The sequence below is a fragment of the Oncorhynchus gorbuscha genome, unplaced genomic scaffold (assembly GCF_021184085.1).
Source record: "Oncorhynchus gorbuscha isolate QuinsamMale2020 ecotype Even-year unplaced genomic scaffold, OgorEven_v1.0 Un_scaffold_662, whole genome shotgun sequence".
In the NCBI taxonomy this organism is placed as follows: Eukaryota; Metazoa; Chordata; class Actinopteri; order Salmoniformes; family Salmonidae; genus Oncorhynchus; species Oncorhynchus gorbuscha.
The window spans coordinates 26,609-49,659 of record NW_025745758.1 but is presented as its reverse complement, the minus strand read 5'-3'; the positions used below and the strand labels follow the sequence as shown (position 1 = coordinate 49,659).

Here is a 23,051-nt window from a genome sequence, read left to right as displayed (position 1 = left end):
ACACCATAACTAGTAGCAGCACCACCACCACTAGAACACCATAACTAGCAGCAGCACCACCACCACTAGAACACCATAACTAGCAGCACCACCACCACTAGAACACAATAACTAGCAGCACCACCACCACTAGAACACCATAACTAGCAGCAGCACCACCACTAGAACACCATAACTAGCAGCAGCACCACCACTAGAACACCATAACTAGCAGCACCACCACCACTAGAACACCATAACTAGCAGCAGCACCACCACTAGAACACAATAACTAGCAGCACCACCACCACTAGAACACCATAACTAGCAGCACCACCTACACTAGAACACAATAACTAGCAGCAGCACCACCACCACTAGAAAACCATAACTAGCAGCACCACCACCACTAGAACACAATAACTAGCAGCACCACCACCACTAGAACACCATAACTAGCAGCAGCACCACCACTAGAACACCATAACTAGCAGCACCACCACCACCACTAGAACACAGTAACTAGCACCACCACCACCACTAGAACACAATAACTAGCAGCACCACCACCACTAGAACACAATAACTAGCAGCACCACCACCACTAGAACACCATAACTAGCAGCACCACCACCACTAGAACACCATAACTAGCAGCACCACCACCACTAGAACACAGTAACTAGCAGCACCACCACCACCACTAGAACACAGTAACTAGCACCACAACCACCACTAGAACACCATAACTAGCAGCAGCACCACCACTAGAACACCATAACTAGCAGCAGCACCACCACTAGAACACAATAACTAGCAGCAGCACCACCACCACTAGAACACAGAGCAGCAGCACCACCACCACTAGAACACAGTAACTAGCACCACAACCACCACTAGAACACCATAACTAGCAGCAGCACCACCACTAGAACACAGTAACTAGGAGCAGCACCACCACTAGAACACCATAACTAGCAGCAGCACCACCACTAGAACACCATAACTAGCAGCAGCACCACCACTAGAACACCATAACTAGCAGCAGCACCACCACTAGAACACCATAACTAGCAGCACCACCACCACTAGAACACCATAACTAGCAGCACCACCACCACCACCACTAGAACACCATAACTAGCAGCACCACCACCACCACCACTAGAACACCATAACTAGCAGCACCACCACCACTAGAACACAGTAACTAGCAGCACCACCACCACCACTAGAACACAGTAACTAGCAGCACCACCACTAGAACACAGTAACTAGCAGCACCACCACTAGAACACCATAACTAGCAGCAGCACCACCACCACTAGAACACCATAACTAGCAGCAGCACAACCACCACTAGAACACCATAACTAGCAGCAGCACCACCACTAGAACACCATAACTAGCAGCAGCACCACCACCACTAGAACACCATAACTAGCAGCAGCACAACCACCACTAGAACACCATAACTAGCAGCACCACCACTAGAACACCATAACTAGCAGCAGCACCACCACTAGAACACAATAACTAGCAGCACCACCACCACTAGAACACCATAACTAGCAGCACCACCTACACTAGAACACAATAACTAGCAGCAGCACCACCACCACTAGAAAACCATAACTAGCAGCACCACCACCACTAGAACACAATAACTAGCAGCACCACCACCACTAGAACACAGTAACTAGCAGCACCACCACCACTAGAACACCATAACTAGTAGCAGCACCACCACCACTAGAACACCATAGCAGCAGCACCACCACCACTAGAACACCATAACTAGCAGCACCACCACCACCACCACTAGCAGAACACCACTAGAACACCTAACAGCAGCAGCACCACCACTAGAACACCATAACTAGCAGCAGCACCACCACTAGAACACCATAACTAGCAGCACCACCACCACTAGAACACCATAACTAGCAGCAGCACCACCACTAGAACACAATAACTAGCAGCACCACCACCACTAGAACACCATAACTAGCAGCACCACCTACACTAGAACACAATAACTAGCAGCAGCACCACCACCACTAGAAAACCATAACTAGCAGCACCACCACCACTAGAACACAATAACTAGCAGCACCACCACCACTAGAACACCATAACTAGCAGCAGCACCACCACTAGAACACCATAACTAGCAGCACCACCACCACCACTAGAACACAGTAACTAGCACCACCACCACCACTAGAACACAATAACTAGCAGCACCACCACCACTAGAACACAATAACTAGCAGCACCACCACCACTAGAACACCATAACTAGCAGCACCACCACCACTAGAACACCATAACTAGCAGCACCACCACCACTAGAACACAGTAACTAGCAGCACCACCACCACCACTAGAACACAGTAACTAGCACCACAACCACCACTAGAACACCATAACTAGCAGCAGCACCACCACTAGAACACCATAACTAGCAGCAGCACCACCACTAGAACACAATAACTAGCAGCAGCACCACCACCACTAGAACACAGTAACTAGCAGCAGCACCACCACCACTAGAACACAGTAACTAGCACCACAACCACCACTAGAACACCATAACTAGCAGCAGCACCACCACTAGAACACAGTAACTAGGAGCAGCACCACCACTAGAACACCATAACAGCAGCAGCACCACCACTAGAACACCATAACTAGGCAGCACCACCACTAGAACACCAACTAGCAGCACCACCACTAGAACACCATAACTAGCAGCACCACCACCACTAGAACACCATAACTAGCAGCACCACCACCACCACCACTAGAACACCATAATAGCAGACCACCACTAGAACACCATAACTAGCAGCACCACCACCACTAGAACACAGTAACTAGCAGCACCACCACCACCCTAGAACAAGTAACTAGCAGCACCACCACTAGAACACAGTAACTAGCAGCACCACCACTAGAACACCATAACTAGCAGCAGCACCACCACCACTAGAACACCATAACTAGCAGCAGCACAACCACCACTAGAACACCATAACTAGCAGCAGCACCACCACTAGAACACCATAACTAGCAGCAGCACCACCACCACTAGAACACCATAACTAGCAGCAGCACAACCACCACTAGAACACCATAACTAGCAGCAGCACCACCACTAGAACACCATAACAGCAGCAGCACCACCACCACTAGAACACCAGTAACTAGCAGCAGCACAACCACCACTAGAACACCATAACCAGCAGCAGCACCACCACTAGAACACCATAACTAGCAGCAGCACCACCACCACTAGAACACCATAACTAGCAGCAGCACAACCACCACTAGAACACCAGTAACTAGCAGCAGCACCACCACTAGAACACCATAACTAGCAGCAGCACCACCACCACTAGAACACCATAACTAGCAGCAGCACCACCACTAGAACACCATAACTAGCAGCACCACCACCACCACCACTAGAACACCATAACTAGCAGCACCACCACCACCACCACTAGAACACCATAACTAGCAGCACCACCACCACCACCACTAGAACACCATAACTAGCAGCACCACCACCACCACCACTAGAACACAGTAACTAGCAGCACCACCACCACCACTAGAACACAGTAACTAGCAGCACCACCACTAGAACACAGTAACTAGCAGCACCACCACTAGAACACCATAACTAGCAGCAGCACCACCACCACTAGAACACCATAACTAGCAGCAGCACAACCACCACTAGAACACCATAACCAGCAGCAGCACCACCACTAGAACACCATAACTAGCAGCAGCACCACCACCACTAGAACACCATAACTAGCAGCAGCACAACCACCACTAGAACACCATAACTAGCAGCAGCACCACCACTAGAACACCATAACTAGCAGCAGCACCACCACCACTAGAACACCATAACTAGCAGCAGCACAACCACCACTAGAACACCATAACTAGCAGCAGCACCACCACTAGAACACCATAACTAGCAGCAGCACCACCACCACTAGAACACCATAACTAGCAGCAACACAACCACCACTAGAACACCATAACTAGCAGCAGCACCACCACCACTAGAACACCATAACTAGCAGCAGCAGCACCACCACTAGAACACCATAACTAGCAGCAGCACCACCACCACTAGAACACAATAACTAGCAGCAGCACCACCACCACTAGAACACAATAACTAGCAGCAGCACCACCACCACTAGAACACCATAACTAGTAGCAGCACCACCACCACTAGAACACCATAACTAGCAGCAGCACCACCACTAGAACACAATAACAAAATTTACTGTGTGCCTGACAAGTAATTTTTCAAACAGTTGTTTACAGACACATTATTTCACTTATAATTCACTGTATCACAATTCCAGTGGGTCAGAAGTTTATAGGCTAATTGACATCATTTGAGTCAATTGGAGCTGTACTTGTGGATGTATTTCAAGGCCTACCTTCAAACTCAGTGCTTAACATCATGGGAAACTCAAAATAAATCAGCCAAGACCTCATAAAATAATATCAGCCAAGATCTCCACAAGTCTGGTTCATCCTTGGGAACAATTTCCAAACACCTTAAGGTGCCACATTCATCTGTACAAACAATAGTACGCAACTATAAACACCATGGGACCACTCAGCCGTCATAGTGCTCATGAAGGAGACACGTTCTGTCTCCTAGAGATGAACGTACTTTGGTGCGAAAAATGCAAATCAATCCCAGAACAACAGCAAAGGACCTTGTGAAGATGCTGGAAGAAACAGGTACAAAAGTATTTATATCCACAGTAAAACGAGTCCTATATCGACATAACCTGAAAGGCCGCTCAGACTGCTCCAAAATTACCACCATAAAAAAAGCCAGACTACGGTTTGCAACAGCAAACAAAAATAGAACTGTTTGGCCATAATGACCATTGTTTTGTTTGGAGGAAAAAGGGGTAGGCTTGCAAGCCGAAGAACACCATCCCAACCGTGAAGCACGGGGGTGGCAGCATCATGTTGTGGGGGTGCTTTGCTGCAGGAGGGACTGGTGCACTTCACACAATAGATGGCGTCATGAGGCAGGAAAATATTTGGATATATTGAAGCAACATCTCAAGACATCAGTCAGGAAGTTAAAGCTTGGGTCTTCCGAATGGACAATGACCTCAAGCATACTTCCAAAGCTGTGGCAAAATGGCAAAAGGACAACAAAGTCAAGGTATTGGAGTGGCCATCACAAAGCCCTGACATCAATCCTATAGAAAATTTGTGGGCAGAACTGAAAAAGCATGTGCGAGCAAGGAGGTCTACAAGCCTGACTTAAGTGTTCATTAAGTGTTCATTCAGTATTGTTGTAATTGTCATTAATACAAAAAAAATAAAAAGTAAAAGGTATCGGCTTTTTTTGGTCCTCCAATAATCGGTATTGAAAAATCATAATCGGTCGCCCTCTAATGTAAACGTCCGACTTCAACTGTAACTAGCCCACCCACCACTAGTATAACCACTAGCCCACCCACCACTACTAGTAGTATAACCACTAGCCCACCCACCACTAGTATAACCACTAGCCCACCCCCACTACTAGTAGTATAACCACTAGCCCACCCCCCACTAGTATAACCACTAGCCCACCCACCACTACTAGTAGTATAACCACTAGCCCACCCACCACTACTAGTAGTATAACCACTAGCCCACCCACCACTACTAGTAGTATAACCACTAGCCCACCCACCACTACTAGTAGTATAACCACTAGCCCACCCACCACTAGTATAACCACTAGCCCACCCACCACTAGTATAACCACTAGCCCACCCACCACTAGTATAACCACTAGCCCACCCACCACTACTAGTAGTATAACCACTAGCCCACCCACCACTAGTATAACCACTAGCCCACCCCCCACTAGTATAACCACTAGCCCACCCACCACAACTAGTAGTATAACCACTAGCCCACCCACCACTACTAGTAGTATAACCACTAGCCCACCCACCACTACTAGTAGTATAACCACTAGCCCACCCCCCCACTAGTATAACCACTAGCCCACCCACCACTACTAGGAGTATAACCACTAGCCCACCCCCCACTACTAGTAGTATAACCACTAGCCCACCCCCACTACTAGTAGTATAACCACTAGCCCAACCCCCCTAGTATAACCACTAGCCCACCAACCACTACTAGTAGTATAACCACTAGCCCAGCCTAAAACCCCCACTACTAGTAGTATAACCACTAAACCCCCCACTAGTATAACCACTAGCCCACCCACCACTACTAGTAGTAGTATAACCACTAGCCCACCCCCCACTACTAGTAGTATAACCACTAGCCCACCCACCCCCACTAGTATAACCACTAGCCCACCCCCCACTAGTATAACCACTAGCCCACCCACCACTAGTATAACCACTAGCCCACCCACCACTACTAGTAGTAGTATAACCACTAGCCCACCCCCACTACTAGTAGTAGTATAACCACTAGCCCACCCCCACTAGTATAACCACTAGCCCACCCCCCACTAGTATATCCACTAGCCCACCCCCACTACTAGTAGTATAACCACTAGCCCACCCCCACTAGTATAACCACTAGCCCACCCACCCACCACTACTAGTAGTATAACCACTAGCCCACCCACCCCCACTAGTATAACCACTAGCCCACCCACCACTACTAGTAGTATAATCACTAGCCCACCCACCCACCCACCACTACTAGTAGTATAACCACTAGCCACACCCCCCACTAGTATAACCACTAGCCCACCCACCACTACTAGTAGTATAACCACTAGCCCACCCACCACTACTAGTAGTATAACCACTAGCCCACCCACCACTACTAGTAGTATAACCACTAGCCCACCCACCACTACTAGTAGTAGTTTAACCACTAGCCCACCCACCACAACTAGTAGTATAACCACTAGCCCACCCACCACTACTAGTAGTATAACCACTAGCCCACCCACCACTACTAGTAGTATAACCACTAGCCCACCCCCCACTAGTATAACCACTAGCCCACCCACCACTACTAGTAGTATAACCACTAGCCCACCCCCCACTACTAGTAGTATAACCACTAGCCCACCCCCCACTAGTATAACCACTAGCCCACCCACCACTACTAGTAGTATAACCACTAGCCCACCCCCACTACTAGTAGTATAACCACTAGCCCACCCCCCACTAGTATAACCACTAGCCCACCCACCACTACTAGTAGTAGTAGTATAACCACTAGCCCACCCCCACTACTAGTAGTATAACCTCTAGCCCACCAACCACTACTAGTAGTATAACCTCTAGCCCACCCCCACTACTAGTAGTATAACCACTAGCCCACCCCCACTACTAGTAGTATAACCACTAGCCCACCCCCCACTAGTATAACCACTAGCCCACCCACCACTACTAGTAGTATAACCACTAGCCCACCCCCCACTACTAGTAGTATAACCACTAGCCCACCCCCACTAGTATAACCACTAGCCCACCCACCACTACTAGTAGTAGTATAACCACTAGCCCACCCACCACTACTAGTAGTATAACCACTAGCCCACCCACCCACCACTACTAGTAGTATAACCACTAGCCCACCCACCCACCACTACTAGTAGTATAACCACTAGCCCACCCACCACTACTAGTAGTAGTTTAACCACTAGCCCACCCACCACAACTAGTAGTATAACCACTAGCCCACCCACCACTACTAGTAGTATAACCACTAGCCCACCCACCACTACTAGTAGTATAACCACTAGCCCACCCCCCACTAGTATAACCACTAGCCCACCCACCACTACTAGTAGTATAACCACTAGCCCACCCCCCCCACTACTAGTAGTATAACCACTAGCCCACCCCCACTACTAGTAGTATAACCACTAGCCCACCCCCCACTAGTATAACCACTAGCCCACCCACCACTACTAGTAGTATAACCACTAGCCCACCCCCCACTACTAGTAGTATAACCACTAGCCCACCCCCCACTAGTATAACCACTAGCCCACCCACCACTACTAGTAGTAGTATAACCACTAGCCCACCCCCACTACTACTAGTATAACCACTAGCCCACCAACCACCACTAGTATAACCACTAGCCCACCCCCACTACTAGTAGTATAACCACTAGCCCACCCCCCCACTACTAGTAGTATAACCACTAGCCCACCCCCCACTAGTATAACCACTAGCCCACCCACCACTACTAGTAGTAGTATAACCACTAGCCCACCCCCACTACTAGTAGTATAACCACTAGCCCACCCACCCCCACTAGTATAACCACTAGCCCACCCCCCACTAGTATAACCACTAGCCCACCCACCACTACTAGTAGTAGTATAACCACTAGCCCACCCCCACTAGTATAACCACTAGCCCACCCCCACTAGTATAACCACTAGCCCACCCCCCACTACAGTAGTATAACCACTAGCCCACCCCCCACTAGTATAACCACTAGCCCACCCACCCACCACTACTAGTAGTATAACCACTAGCCCACCCACCCACCCACACTAGTATAACCACTAGCCCACCCACCACTACTAGTAGTATAACCACCAGCCCACCCACCCACCACTACTAGTAGTATAACCACTAGCCCACCCACCCCCCACTAGTATAACCACTAGCCCACCCACCACTACTAGTAGTATAACCACTAGCCCACCCACCACTACTAGTAGTAGTATAACCACTAGCCCACCCCCCACTAGTATAACCACTAGCCCACCCACCACTACTGGTAGTATAACCACTAGCCCACCCCCCACTAGTATAACCACTAGCCCACCCACCCACCACTACTAGTAGTATAACCACTAGCCCACCCACCCACCCCCACTAGTATAACCACTAGCCCACCCACCCACCCCCACTAGTATAACCACTAGCCCACCCACCACTACTAGTAGTATAACCACTAGCCCACCCATAACCACCAGTACTACTAGTATAACCACCAGCACACCCCACTAGTATAACCACTAGCCCACCCACCACTACTAGTAGTATAACCACTAGCCCACCCACCCACCACTACTAGTAGTATAACCACTAGCCGCCCCCCACTAGTATAACCACTAGCCCACCCACCACTACTGGTAGTATAACCACTAGCCCACCCACCCACTAGTATAACCACTAGCTCACCCACCCCCACTAGTATAACCACTAGCCCACCCACCCACCCCCACTAGTATAACCACTAGCTCACCCACCCACCACTAGTATAACCACTAGCCCACCCCCCACTAGTATAACCACTAGCCCACCCACCACTACTAGTAGTATAACCACCAGCCCACCCACCACCACTAGTATAACCACTAGCCCACCCACCACTACTAGTAGTATAACCAACAGCCCACCCACCCACCACTAGTATAACCACTAGCCCACCCACCCACCACTAGTATAACCACTAGCCCACCCACCCACCACTAGTATAACCACTAACCACCCACCCACCACTAGTATAACCACTAGCCCACCCACCCACCACTACTAGTATAACCACCAGCCCACCCACCCACCCACCCACCACTAGTATAACTACTAACACAACCCCCCGTGCACTAGTACAACCCCCCGCCCACTAGTACAACCACCACCAGTATGCCATAACAGGCATAACCACCAGTACGCCATAACAGGCATAACCACCAGTACGCCATAACAGGCATAACCACCAGTATGCCATAACAGGCATAACGACCAGAACGCAATAACAGGCATAACCACCAGTACGCCATAACCATAACCAGGCACCACGCCATAACAGGCATAACGACCAGAACACAATAACAGGCATAACCACCAGTACGCAATAACAGGCATAACCACCAGTACGCCATAACAGGCATAACCACCAGTACGCCATAACAGGCATAACCACCAGTACGCCATAACAGGCATAACCACCAGTACGCCATAACAGGCATAACCACCAGTATGCCATAACAGGCATAACCACCAGTACGCCATAACAGGCATGACCACCAGTACGCCATAACCACCAGTACGCCATAACAGGCATAACCACCAGTACGCCATAACAGGCATAACCACCAGTACACCATAACAGGCATGACCACCAGTACACCATAACCACCAGTACGCCATAACCACCAGTATGCCATATACCAGCATAGGCATAACAGGCCACCAGTATGCCATAACAGGCATAACCACCCCACGCCATAACCACCAGTATGCCATAACAGGCATAACCACCAGTACACCATAACAGGCATAACCACCAGTACGCCACCACCATAACCACCAGTACGCCATAACAGGCATAACCACCAGTACGCCACCATAACCACCAGTACGCCATAACCACCAGCATAGCCATAATAGGCATAACCACCAGTAGCCATAACAGGCATAACCACCAGTACGCCATAACAGGCATAACCACCAGTAGCCATAACAGGCATAACCACCAGTACGCCATAACAGGCATAACCACCAGTACGCCATAACAGGCATAACCACCAGTACGCCATAACCACCAGTCACGCCATAACCACCAGTACCAGCATAACCACCAGTACGCCATAACCACCAGTACGCCATAACCACCAGTACGCCATAACAGGCATGACCACCAGTACCCAATAACAAGCATAACCACCATTATAAACTAGGTGGTTCGAGCCCTGAATGATGATTGGCTGACAGCCGTGGTATACCACAGGTATGACTAAACATTTATTTTTACTGCTCTAATTACGTTGGTAACCAGTTTATAATAGCCACCATAAGGCACCACGGGGGGTGAGCATAGCCAATATACCATGCCTATGCCTATGGACACCCCTAGCCGTGGTATATTAGCCATATACCACACCCACTCTGGCCTTATTGCCACCAGTACACCATCACTAGCATAGCCACCACTAAACCGCCACTAGCATAGCCACCACTACACCGCCACTAGCATAGCCACCACTACACAGCCACCAGCATAGCCACCACTACACAGCCACCAGCATAGCCACCACTAGCCACCACTACACAGTCACCAGCATAGCCACCACTACACAGCCACCACTAGCATAGCCACCACTACACAGCCACCAGCATAGCCACCACTACACAGCCACCAGCATAGCCATCACTACACCACCAGCATAGCCATCACTACACCGCCACCAGCATAGCCATCACTACACCGCCACTACTACACCGCCACTACACAGCCACCAGCATAGCCACCACTACACCGTCACTAGCATAGCCACCACTACACCATAGCCACTCCCCAGTCACTAGCATAGCCACCACCCCACCATCACTAGCATAGCCACCACTCCCCCATCACTAGCATAGCCACCACTCCCCCATCACTAGCATAGCCACCACTACACCATCACTAGCATAGCCACCACTACACCATCACTAGCATAGCCACCACTACACCATCACTAGCATAGCCACCACCACCACATACCACCATCACTAGCATAGCCACCACTACACCATCACTAGCATAGCCACCACTACACCATCACTAGCATAGCCACCACTAGCATAGCCACCACTAGCATAGCCACCACTAGCATAGCCACACACCACAGCCACCAGCATAGCCACCGTCACCGCCACCAGCATAGCCACCACTGCAGCCACCACCACCAGCATAGCCACCACACACCGTCACTAGCATAGCCACCACTACACCGTCACCAGCATAGCCACCACTACACCGTCACCAGCATAGCCACCACTGCACCGTCACTAGCATAGCCACCACTGCACCGTCACTAGCATAGCCACCACTGCACCGTCACTAGCATAGCCACCACTGCAGCCGTCACTAGCATAGCCACCACTACACCATCAGCCACCACATAGCCACCACTACACCATCACTAGCATAGCCACCACTACACCATCACTAGCATAGCCACCACTACACCATCACTAGCATAGCCACCACTACACCATCACTAACATAGCCACCACTACACCATCACTAGCATAGCCACCATTACACCATCACTAGCATAGCCACCACAAGCATAGCCACAAATACACCATCACGCCACCACTAGCATAGCCACCACTGGCATAGCCATCACTAGCATAGCCACCATTACACCATCACTAGCATAGCCACCACAAGCATAGCCACAAATACACCATCACGCCACCACTAGCATAGCCACCACTGGCATAGCCATCACTAGCATAGCCACCACTAGCATAGCCACCACTGGCATAGCCACCACTAGCATAGCCACCACTACACCATCACTGAACTGTTGTGGGAATGAGGAAATACGTCTATCATTATACATGATGGTCAACAAAGACCCGGACTGTGTTGTGATTCTAGTCTACAGTGAGGAACACTAAAGACACCATGACTCACTGTTACCTCTTGGGCGTCCCTCGCTGCCTTGGCATCATCCTCATTGTAGCGGTTGCAGTTGTACCTACAATAAACACAGAGCTAGGAATTAGTGAGAGGACAAAGAACACAAAAAAAACATTTTAGTCCCAATATACACTGCTCAAAAAAATAAAGGGAACACTTAAACAACAAAATGTAACTCCAAGTCAATCACACTTCTGTGAAATCAAACTGGCCACTTAGGAAGCAACACTGATTGACAATAAATTTCACATGCTGTTGTGCAAATGGAATAGACAACAGGTAGGCAATTAGCAAGACACCCCCAATAAAGGAGTGGTCCTGCAGGTGGGGACCACAGACCACTTCTCAGTTCCTATGCTTCCTGGCTGATGTTTTGGTCACTTTTGAATGCTGGCGGTGCTTTCACTCTAGTGGTAGCATGAGACGGAGTCTACAACCCACACAAGTGGCTCAGGAAGTGCAGCTCATCAATGCGAGCTGTGGCAAGGTTTGCTGTGTCTGTCAGCGTAGTGTCCAGAGCATGGAGGCGCTACCAGGAGACAGGCCAGTACATCAGGAGACATGGAGGAGGCCATAGGAGGGCAACAACTCAGCAGCAGGACCGCTACCTCCGCCTTTGTGCAAGGAGGAGCAGGAGGAGCACTGCCAGAGCCCTGCAAAATGACCTCCAGCAGGCCACAAATGTGCATGTGTCTGCTCAAACGGTCAGAAACAGACTCCATGAGGGTGGTATGAGGGCCCGACGTCCACAGGTGGGGGGGTTGTGCTTACAGCCCAACACCGTGCAGGACGTTTGGCATTTGCCAGAGAACACCAAGATTGGCAAATTCGCCACTGGCGCCCTGTGCTCTTCACAAATGAAAGCAGGTTCACACTGAGCACATGTGACAGACGTGACAGAGTCTGGAGACGCCGTGGAGAAAGTTCTGCTGCCTGCAACATCCTCCAGCATGACCGGTTTGGCGGTGGGTCAGTCATGGTGTGGGGTGGCATTTCTTTGGGGGGCCTCCATGTGCTCGCCAGAGGTAGCCTGACTGCCATTAGGTACCGAGATGAGATCTTCAGACCCCTTGTGAGACCATATGCTGGTGCGGTTGGCCCTGGGTTCCTAATGCAAGACCTCATGTGGCTGGAGGCCACACACACTACTGAGCCTCATTTTGACTTGTTTTAAGGACATTACATCAAAGTTGGATCAGCCTGTAGTGTGGTTTTCCACTTTAATTTTGAGTGTGACTCCAAATCCAGACCTCCATGGGTTGATACATTTGATTTCCATTAATCATTTTTATGTGATTTTGTTGTCAGCACATTCAACTATGTAAAGAAAAGTATTCAATAAGAATATTTCATTCATTCAGATCTAGGATGTGTTATTTTAGTGTTCCCTTAATTTTTTTGAGCAGTGTATATACACACACACACATTTGAAGTCGCATAGCCCCTGGCCTCTAACCCATACCCCTGGCCTCTAACCCATACCCCCTGGCCTCTAACCCATACTCTAACCCATACCCCCTGGCCTCTAACCCATACCCCCTGGCCTCTAACCCATACCCCTGGCCTCTAACCCATACCCCCTGGCCTCTAACCCCCACCACAACACCTGCCCAAGTAAGGCAGCCCCCTCCCCCCGCTCCAACCTGTATGTGTCTTTCTGGGGTGTTGGGATAAAGCAGAAGGACAATAATGGAATCTAAAAGGGATACTTCTGAATGTTGGCAGTGAGGTCATTAATCAACTTCCCCCAGAGTCAAATGAACTCGCCGATACCCTTTTTACGTTTCTGTGGCCAGTATGAAGGAAGTTAGCATTAGCTCGTGAAACTACCTCTAACTAGCGTTAGCACAATGACTGCAAGTCTATGGGTATCTTACTAGCATGCTAGCAGATACCCATAGGCTTCCAGTAAAATAGCACTAGTCAGTAGGAGGTAGATCCCCCACCCACCCACCCACCAGGCAGAGCCGTGTGGTTCCCAGGGCCCCAGGCAGACCCAGCAGAACTCTGCCTTGCAGCTCTGGTTCCGACACACCATGTGGTTGCAACCGCCGTCCTTCTCAATGGTCACGTGGCATTTGGGGCACTCCTGAGGGACAGATGGCCAAGCAGAGATGGGGGCTCAGTAACAGTCCATCGTTCGCACAGCGGCAGCACTATAGAGCAACATGTAAGAGCCAGTTTCCCTGACACAGATTAAGCCTAGAATATCCACCGAGAATGCTTTTTAGTCCAGGAATAGGGCGTAATCTGTATCTGGGGGAAACCAGTCCTAAAATGCTTAAAGAGATACTAAAAATACAAATCTACCTGGTTTCGTGGGAAGGACACACAAGTGATGCATAAAAAAACAGACCAGGATTGTAATTTAGAGCAAAGCCTTTTTAAATACCCTTGTATTGGCTGCGATCCAGTTAGACGTCTCGCTGTCATCGTCACACTTCTTGATCCATTTCCTCAACCACTGAAAGATTACAACAACGATATTCAATACAACAAGTTCAAAGTAAACCAATCTTCGTTTGATAAATGTAACTATATTACAGTATAACTATGTTCATGTCAGGGGACCTCTGTCCCAAGAACACTTTACCACTAACCATGAATGTGTAGACTCGGGCCCAGTCTAGAACCAACCCATTGGTCACTAGTGGAGAACTGAAAGGATAAGCAATATGGTGACCATTCTACCTATCCTACCAGGGGACAAGGTGAAGCTACCACCTATCCTACCAGGGGACAAGGTGAGGCTACCACCTATCCTACCAGGGGACAAGGTGAAGCTTACCACCACCTATCCTACCAGGGGACAAGGTGAAGCTACCACCACCTATCCTACCAGGGGACAAGGTGAAGCTACCACCACCTATCCTACCAGGGGACAAGGTGAAGCTACCACCACCTATCCTACCAGGGGACAAGGTGAAGCTACCACCACCTATCCTACCAGGGGACAAGGTGAAGCTACCACCACCTATCCTACCAGGGGACAAGGTGAAGCTACCACCACCTATCCTGTCAGGGGACAAGGTGAAGCTACCACCACCTATCCTACCAGGGGACAAGGTGAAGCTACCACCACCATCCACCTATCCTACCAGGGGACAAGGTGAAGCTACCACCTATCCTACCAGGGGACAAGGTGAAGCTACCACCACCTATCCTGTCAGACCTACAGTACATTAAATGTATATGGGGTAAGGGTTAGAGTTGTTTTTGTGGACAGCGTCTGACCACTATTACATTACCACTGACAGGGAGGGTTGCATTTAGACTCTGTTGTGACATACCTTACACTTGACGGGATCATGCCAGTTCTCGCCACAATTGAAGCTGCAATGAATTGGGTTGAAATAAAGATCCACATGTAACCATTAAAATCAATGCCTTTTTTTCCTATTATATAGGATTCCATTTGTGTGACAACGGCAGGAGATATCATCATGCGTTTTGAGAACAGTGTGTGAATAAAATCAAGACGTCTCCTGTGTGAGTATTAGTGGTAGATGGGTCTTTTACATACCAGAGAACGTGTGATGTACAACAAACAAAACCATTAAGCAAGGAATGTAAGTCATGGTATGGCTTGTCTCTTACCAGAACTGCCGGCCACATGTGCATCTCACAGGCTTAGCATCTGGGTACTGGACTTTGACTACGTGATGACAGTCTGGCGCTGGGCACCATTTTAACAGTCGATTGCACTGAGGACGAGAGGACAGGAGCATGAGAAACGGGATACAAGCAGAAGGAATACATGCCAATCCTCCTCTTCTCCCAAACAAGCAAGATGATCTAACATCTGAAGAACAGATTCAATATTCTCACAGCTAGGTTTACATGGAAAACAGCTACATTGTATTTTAGAGTACAGACATCTCCATGTAAAGCACAAGATGCTGTGTGTGTGTGTGTGTGTGTGTGTGTGTGTGTGTGTGTGTGTGTGTGTGTGTGTGTGTGTGTGTGTGTGTGTGTGTGTGTGTGTGTGTGTGTGTGTGTGTGTGTGTGTGTGTGTATATATATATGAAATCAATGAAGAACATTACACATCTTACCTCTACAAAACTATTGGTAATCAAGTGTTGGTACTTCAACTTCACCTTGGACTCTGTGATCAGTCTCCTATAGGAAAATCATTAGGTTTTCAAATGATCATTAAAATGTACTGGATTTGAACACATACAACAAAACAAAAAAATGTGATTTATAAAACTCATCTGCTACTCTACATCTTCAACTTTCACGTGTAGAACTAGCAGCGTGTAGAACTAGCAGCGTGTAGAACTAGCAGCGTGTAGAACTAGTGTAGAACTAGCAGCGTGTAGAACTAGCAGCGTGTAGAACTAGCAGCGCGTAGAACTAGCAGCGTGTAGAACTAGCAGCGTGTAGAACTAGTGTAGAACTAGCAGCGTGTAGAACTAGCAGCGTGTAGAACTAGCAGCGTGTAGAACTAGTGTAGAACTAGCAGCGTGTAGAACTAGCAGCGTGTAGAACTAGCAGCGTGTAGAACTAGTGTAGAACTAGCAGCGTGTAGAACTAGCAGCGTGTAGAACTAGCAGCGTGTAGAACTAGCAGCGTGTAGAACTAGTGTAGAACTAGCAGCGTGTAGAACTAGCAGCGTGTAGAACTAGCAGCGTGTAGAACTAGTGTAGAACTAGCAGCGTGTAGAACTAGTGTAGAACTAGCAGCGTGTAGAACTAGCAGCGTGTAGACCTAGCAGCGTGTAGAACTAGCAGCGTGTAGACCTAGCAGCGTGTAGCAGCAGCGTAGAACTAGCGTGCAGAACTAGCAGCGTGCAGAACTAGCAGCGTGTAGAACTAGCAGCGTGTAGAACTAGCAGCGTGTAGAACTAGCAGCGTGTAGAACTAGCAGCGTGTAGAACTAGCAGCGTGTAGAACTAGCAGCGTGTAGAACTAGCAGCGTGCAGAACTAGCAGAGTGTAGAGTGAGCAGCGCGTAGAACTAGCAGCGCGTAGAACTAGCAGCGCGTAGAACTAGCAGCGCGCAGAACTAGCAGCGCGCAGAACTAGCAGCGCGCAGAACTAGCAGCGCGCAGAACTAGCAGCGCGCAGAACTAGCAGCGTGCAGAACTAGCAGCGTGCAGAACTAGCAGCGTGCAGAACTAGCAGCGGGTAGAACTAGCAGCGTGCAGAACTAGCAGCGGGTAGAACTAGCAGCGGGTAGAACTAGCAGCGTGCAGAACTAGCAGAGTGTAGAGTGAGCAGCGTGTAGAACTAGCAGCGTGTGGAACTAGCAGCGTGTGGAACTAGCAGCGTGTAGAACTAGCAGCGCGTAGAACTAGCAGCGTGTAGAACTAGCAGCGTGTATGTAATGTTGAAACATAATAATAATAAATATAAAAAGCTTTACTGTCACAGAGCGGATAGATGCAGTGAAATGTGTTGTTTTTTTACAGGGTCCTCCATAGTAGTAAGGAGCCCCTGGAGCAAATCGGGGTTAAGTGTCTTGCTCAAGGGCACAGACAGATTTTTCATCTTGACGGCGCGGGTATTTGGAAACCAGCAACCTTTCAGTGACCGTCCCAACGCTGTAACCGCTAGTCTACCTGCTGTGGAATGTAAAGCGACAGCGACGTAACACTTACATGACTGTGTTGTCGTCCACCAATATATCACAGCTGTGAGCAGGGCAGGAAATCGTCTTTTTTTGTTGTTGTTTAAAGAAAGAGAAAGGAAACATTGGTGAGATTTTTTTCACATCTTTTTTCACAAAAAGCCCAATGATTGCTTTTCCTGAGTCGGAATAAGAGTTTACAGTCCATGGTAACGATACATACATACATGCTGTGTGTATGATTGTATGTATGTATGAATAAGCGCTTGGTCAAAGGTCATTGTTTTAACGTTTTGTCTGTGCTATTGCATTGCTTCCTTCTTGACTACTTCCTGCTGACCTCTTGCCAGGCCCCGCCCACCAAGGGATTCTTACCGTAAGGCTCTTTTCTCTGGTTAAACAACAAAGGTGTTTGTGGTGCTTACCTGTCCCATCCCCTCCTCAATGATTTTGGTAGTCAAGTAGTCACCCCAACACTGCATGCAGAACTTGTGTCCACACTCCAGGCCAGTGAAGTACTGTGGGAGAGGAAGATGAAGTTTCAGTCATAGAGGCTAGGGGGTATGGGTTAGAGGCTAGGGGGTATGGGTTAGAGGCTAGGGGGTATGGGTTAGAGGCTAGGGGGTATGGGTTAGGGGGTAGGGGGGTTAGGGGCTCGAGGGTATGGGGGGTATGGGTTAGAGGCTAGGGGTAATGGGTTAGAGGCTAGGGGTAATGGGTTAGAGGCTAGGGGGGTATGGGTTAGAGGCTAGGGGTATGGGTTAGAGGCTATGGGGGGTATGGGTTAGAGGCTAGGGGGTATGGGTTAGAGGCTAGGGGGTATGGGTTAGAGGCTAGGGGTATGGGTTAGAGGCTCGGGGGGGTTAAGAGGCTATGGGGGGGTATGGGTTAGAGGCTGGGTTAGAGGCTAGGGGGATATGGGTTAGAGGCTAGGGGGTAAGGGTTAGTGGGTAAGAGGCTAGGGGGCTGAGGGAGTAAGGGGTAAGAGGCTAGGGGGTAAGAGGCTAAGGGGTAAGAGGCTAGGGGGTAAGGGTTAGGAATAGGGGGTTAGAGTCTAGGGGGTAAGGGTTAGAGGCTGGTTAGAGGCTAGGGGGTGTCTCCCTTCATAATACTGACTGACTGAGTTTGTGTAGTTCAGGTAGGAGATCTGACTTGGCATGGCCTGATCCTTTCAGATGTACACTACTGCCTAGTGGATAGGGTGTCGTGCATCTCTCCCTTCAGAGTAGGGTACTGACCGAGTTTGGGTAGTTCAGGTAGCAGATCTGACAGGGAAGATCCTGAGCAGAGGAGTTCAGTGTTCATCAGCCGATCCTCGACTACTCTAGTTACTGGGGTTGATGACATGGCATTCTGACAGGGAGAACAATTTGTCAAGGTTCCCATCAAAATATCTAGTGAGAGAAGACATGTCACCATCACTGGCTGGGAAACACGCTACTTTAATTGGCTGGTGTATTATTCACTAGAATAGGGTCTTTAGGGTCATGCTAGAACAAACGGTTACATAGGAAGGCAATAAGTCATAGTCAAACTAGAGCACCAAGACAAAGGTGAAACCTCTGTCAGATCTCATAGCGCAAATGGAGCATTGAAAAGGGTCTGCAGGGAAATTGGTAAACAGACAATTCATTGGATCAATTCAATTTCCTTGTGTAATGCTGTCTATTCATATTTAATACCAGACCATATGGCCATTCAACAGACCACCTAACCTAACACAATGATGGCACTAATAGAGCCAAGAAGATGTCACGACTAACCTTTCCATCAGTTTCTCTTTGTCCCAATTGAAGTGACTAAGAAGTATTCTTGTTATCGTTGCAGGGTTCTAGAGAAGAGTAACACAAAAATGAGGAGGCAAAAATACACATTTATATGGCCTCCGGGGAAATCTTCATAACTGTTATTAAAAGACAGCCTCTTAACTAGCTAGCTATTTAGCATTGGATTATAATACACTAACCGGTAACTAGCAGTACGGTCATGTCAGTTACACGGACAAAATAAAAGGCTATTAATTGTTCAAAATGTGTCTAATAATAATAATAGGATTTATAAATAAAAATCTGCAATTCATTGCAGACAAACTCAGTGGCTGACAGAAGTGGGAATCAAGGTTTTCAGCCATGTTGTTTCAGGCGCACAGGCCTCAACTAAAATCAGACAGTGGAAAGTAAAGATAGTAAAGTGATCTAGTTGATAATCCAGGTGAAACTGTGGACAGACAGGGAGGGAGGGATGATAGGTTTTTTGTTGAAATCCTAAATAGCTCAGTAACATTAGCTACTTTCTCCATTTTGATGCCATGATTAGTAGACACATACTGTTGATGACAGTGTTGTAATAGCTACGTTGGAGGCAACAGGGGATAATGACAAAGATGACTAGCCAAACGAGCTAGGTTTTCTCTCTGGCTGGGTCTCATAGTTATTATTATTGATTGCTTTATTTCATCTTATTGTAGCTAGTTGGGTCAGCATCTTGGCACAGTTGACAACTCACTCTTATATATCTCGTTGTCATTCAAGAGATATAACATGATGCTATTGGTTCGTTAGCTAACCTTTAATTGACTAAACTAAAAGAGAAAACATTTTGTCATCTTCCCTACCAGACAGATACCATTCATTTAGTTAGCTACAGTAACAGTTTGTTTGAAATGGAAGTCGGGAGTAATTTAGCTACAGTACCTAAACTAAGGTTACTAGTTTGTAACTATAGTTAGGTAAAGGTTAGCTAACAAACATACGTTGAGGTTTTACAGTCACCTACGATTGTTTGTGATGGACAAGTACACCTAAATCGGTAATTAATGAGCTGTTTACGTTTTTTTTTACAATTTGCGGCCTACCGAGACCCGACATCCTCGGCCTTTCCTTCACCCCTCACCTGGATGACATCATTGACCTCCCGGATACACTCGACCATATGCTGAAGGATCTGTTCAGCGGTCAAAACCTCGAACCGATAATCCTCTTCGTCTTGACCGGGTCCCAGGCCACTGCCTCCGGTTTCCCCACATTCATCTCGTTCTCCACCGGCCACAACCGGATCGTCCAACTCCACTTCCAGGGTGTCGTCTTCGGGATCCTCCTCGGCGCTGTCTTCGCTGCATTCCTCTTCCTCCTCGTCGAATTCATAATTGTACCCTTCGTCTGAGTCCATTACTCGGATTTAACTTGATATTGTGTCAAGGTATGATTACCAAACGCTATAGATACTAGGATGTGTACAGGACCGCGACGAAAACAAGAGACGAAATATTTCGAAAGAGAAAAAATATTTCCAGAGAGAGAGAGAGTCGCTACAACAACATGAGCGCAGCTGCCGCTGGACCAACAAAGAGATGCGGCGTCATACGGACCGACGCGTCATACGGACCGACGCGTCAAACGGACCGACGCGTTACGTCAAAAAAAATAATATAAGGAAAGGACTTGTCCAAGGCAAGAGATGTACAAACACTTCAAACTCATCAAAGAGCACTGATATTTATTTGAAGACAGCAATGGAATGTTTTAACAAATGATTATACTTTATTATAATATATATATATATATAAGGCTGACATTCACCCTTGTGTTGTTTTTTTCTCTAGTGAATTTGACCTTCTTTTAAATGAGCCTAATCCTTCATGATAAATAATTCAACAAACATTGGTTATTTATATTCCTGTGTAAGACATTATGTACTATGGACACAATAATCCTATTACCCCCCCAAAATACAGTATTGACATACCCATTACAATCAATGGATACATTGTCGTTTTAATATATTTAGTTTTGTATCATATTGTAATGCTGGAGCCAATCACATTATATCACATGTAAGCGCATGAGACATTATATAGGGCCTGTTTATAATTACACTGGTGAATCTTGCAAACAGAGTGAGTGTGTATGTAGACACCTTACCACTAGATGGCAGCACAGAGTTAAATCTAAAACTTTTGACCTGCATTGGATTTAATGTAGTGTGACTGACAGCAATCCGCTCCATAGCCTGTGGCTGAGGGCATAGTGTTGCGGTAATGTTATAGAACATAAGTAGGCTAATCTAATTTTGCAGTATTAATTTTGCAAGTATCTTGCAATAATTGTATATGTAGTCTTCAAATGTTTTTAACTCTACTGTTTAGCAAAATGTGGAATCACTAGGCATCTTTAATTCACATAAATCACCTTTGAGTATATCTGGGTTTTTAATACCGGATGATGAATAACCAGACTGTTTTCAAGAACTATTACACATCCTCAGAGACCTCTGTGAATTGAGGCATATTGTGTGTTTCAGGTTTTGTGGTCACAGTTTTTTTTAAACGATTCTATCTTAATAATTACTTTATTTTGTGTTGGCTCAAAGACTCTCAAAAGAGTCTTTGAGCCAACACATTATATGTTGAGGAATGGTAGTTGAAAGCAGAATGGAGTGGCCTGGGTCTCTGTACTCCACGTTTGTTTTTCGGGGAGACGTGTGACTGATAGCTGCTTGATTTCCTATTCATTGTTTGCAGTATTACTTTTTCCAATGCTGGCTGCAATCCCAACTACAAATAAATAAACTGAATCTTTCCACTGTTATAAATCATCTGCTGTTACTAAAATATCCTTTGCTGTGATCGGCACAATATCTGTAGCAGGTGTTCTTTTGTTTGGTGCAAATACAGTTTGTTTTCATGCTGTCGAGAAAAAGAAAACCCAAAGCAATAATCATTGCATTATCTCCCATTGTAACAGTCAACAGTAGTTAACCCTCGGGTCTTAGAGATTTACAGATTTTATATAACAGATGTCCATGGTGTGATCTTTATACATAGTGCTGCTAAATATCGGTTGCAACCTGTTGAGGCAACCAAACAGAAGCGATTGCAACATTCTGATAGATTTTTAAACTAATTGGTCCTTTGACTAATCAGATTATTTATTTTGCCCATAATTGGGCAAAATATCAGAATTGGGCTGCCTGTATAAACACAGCCCAAGTAGACCAATATTGTGTTCTCTTAAAGAGAGTGGACATTTCTCTTGCCCGCCAGCTGAGGAAAATGTTTTG

At 47.5% G+C, this 23,051-nt stretch overlaps 1 pseudogene; it reads right to left on the bottom strand.

The window, feature by feature from the left end:
- The window catches only part of LOC124019744, a 28,823-nt pseudogene extending 7,456 nt beyond the window's left edge, over nucleotides 1-21,367 (bottom strand).
- Nucleotides 21,368-23,051: the final 1,684 nt, after the last annotated feature.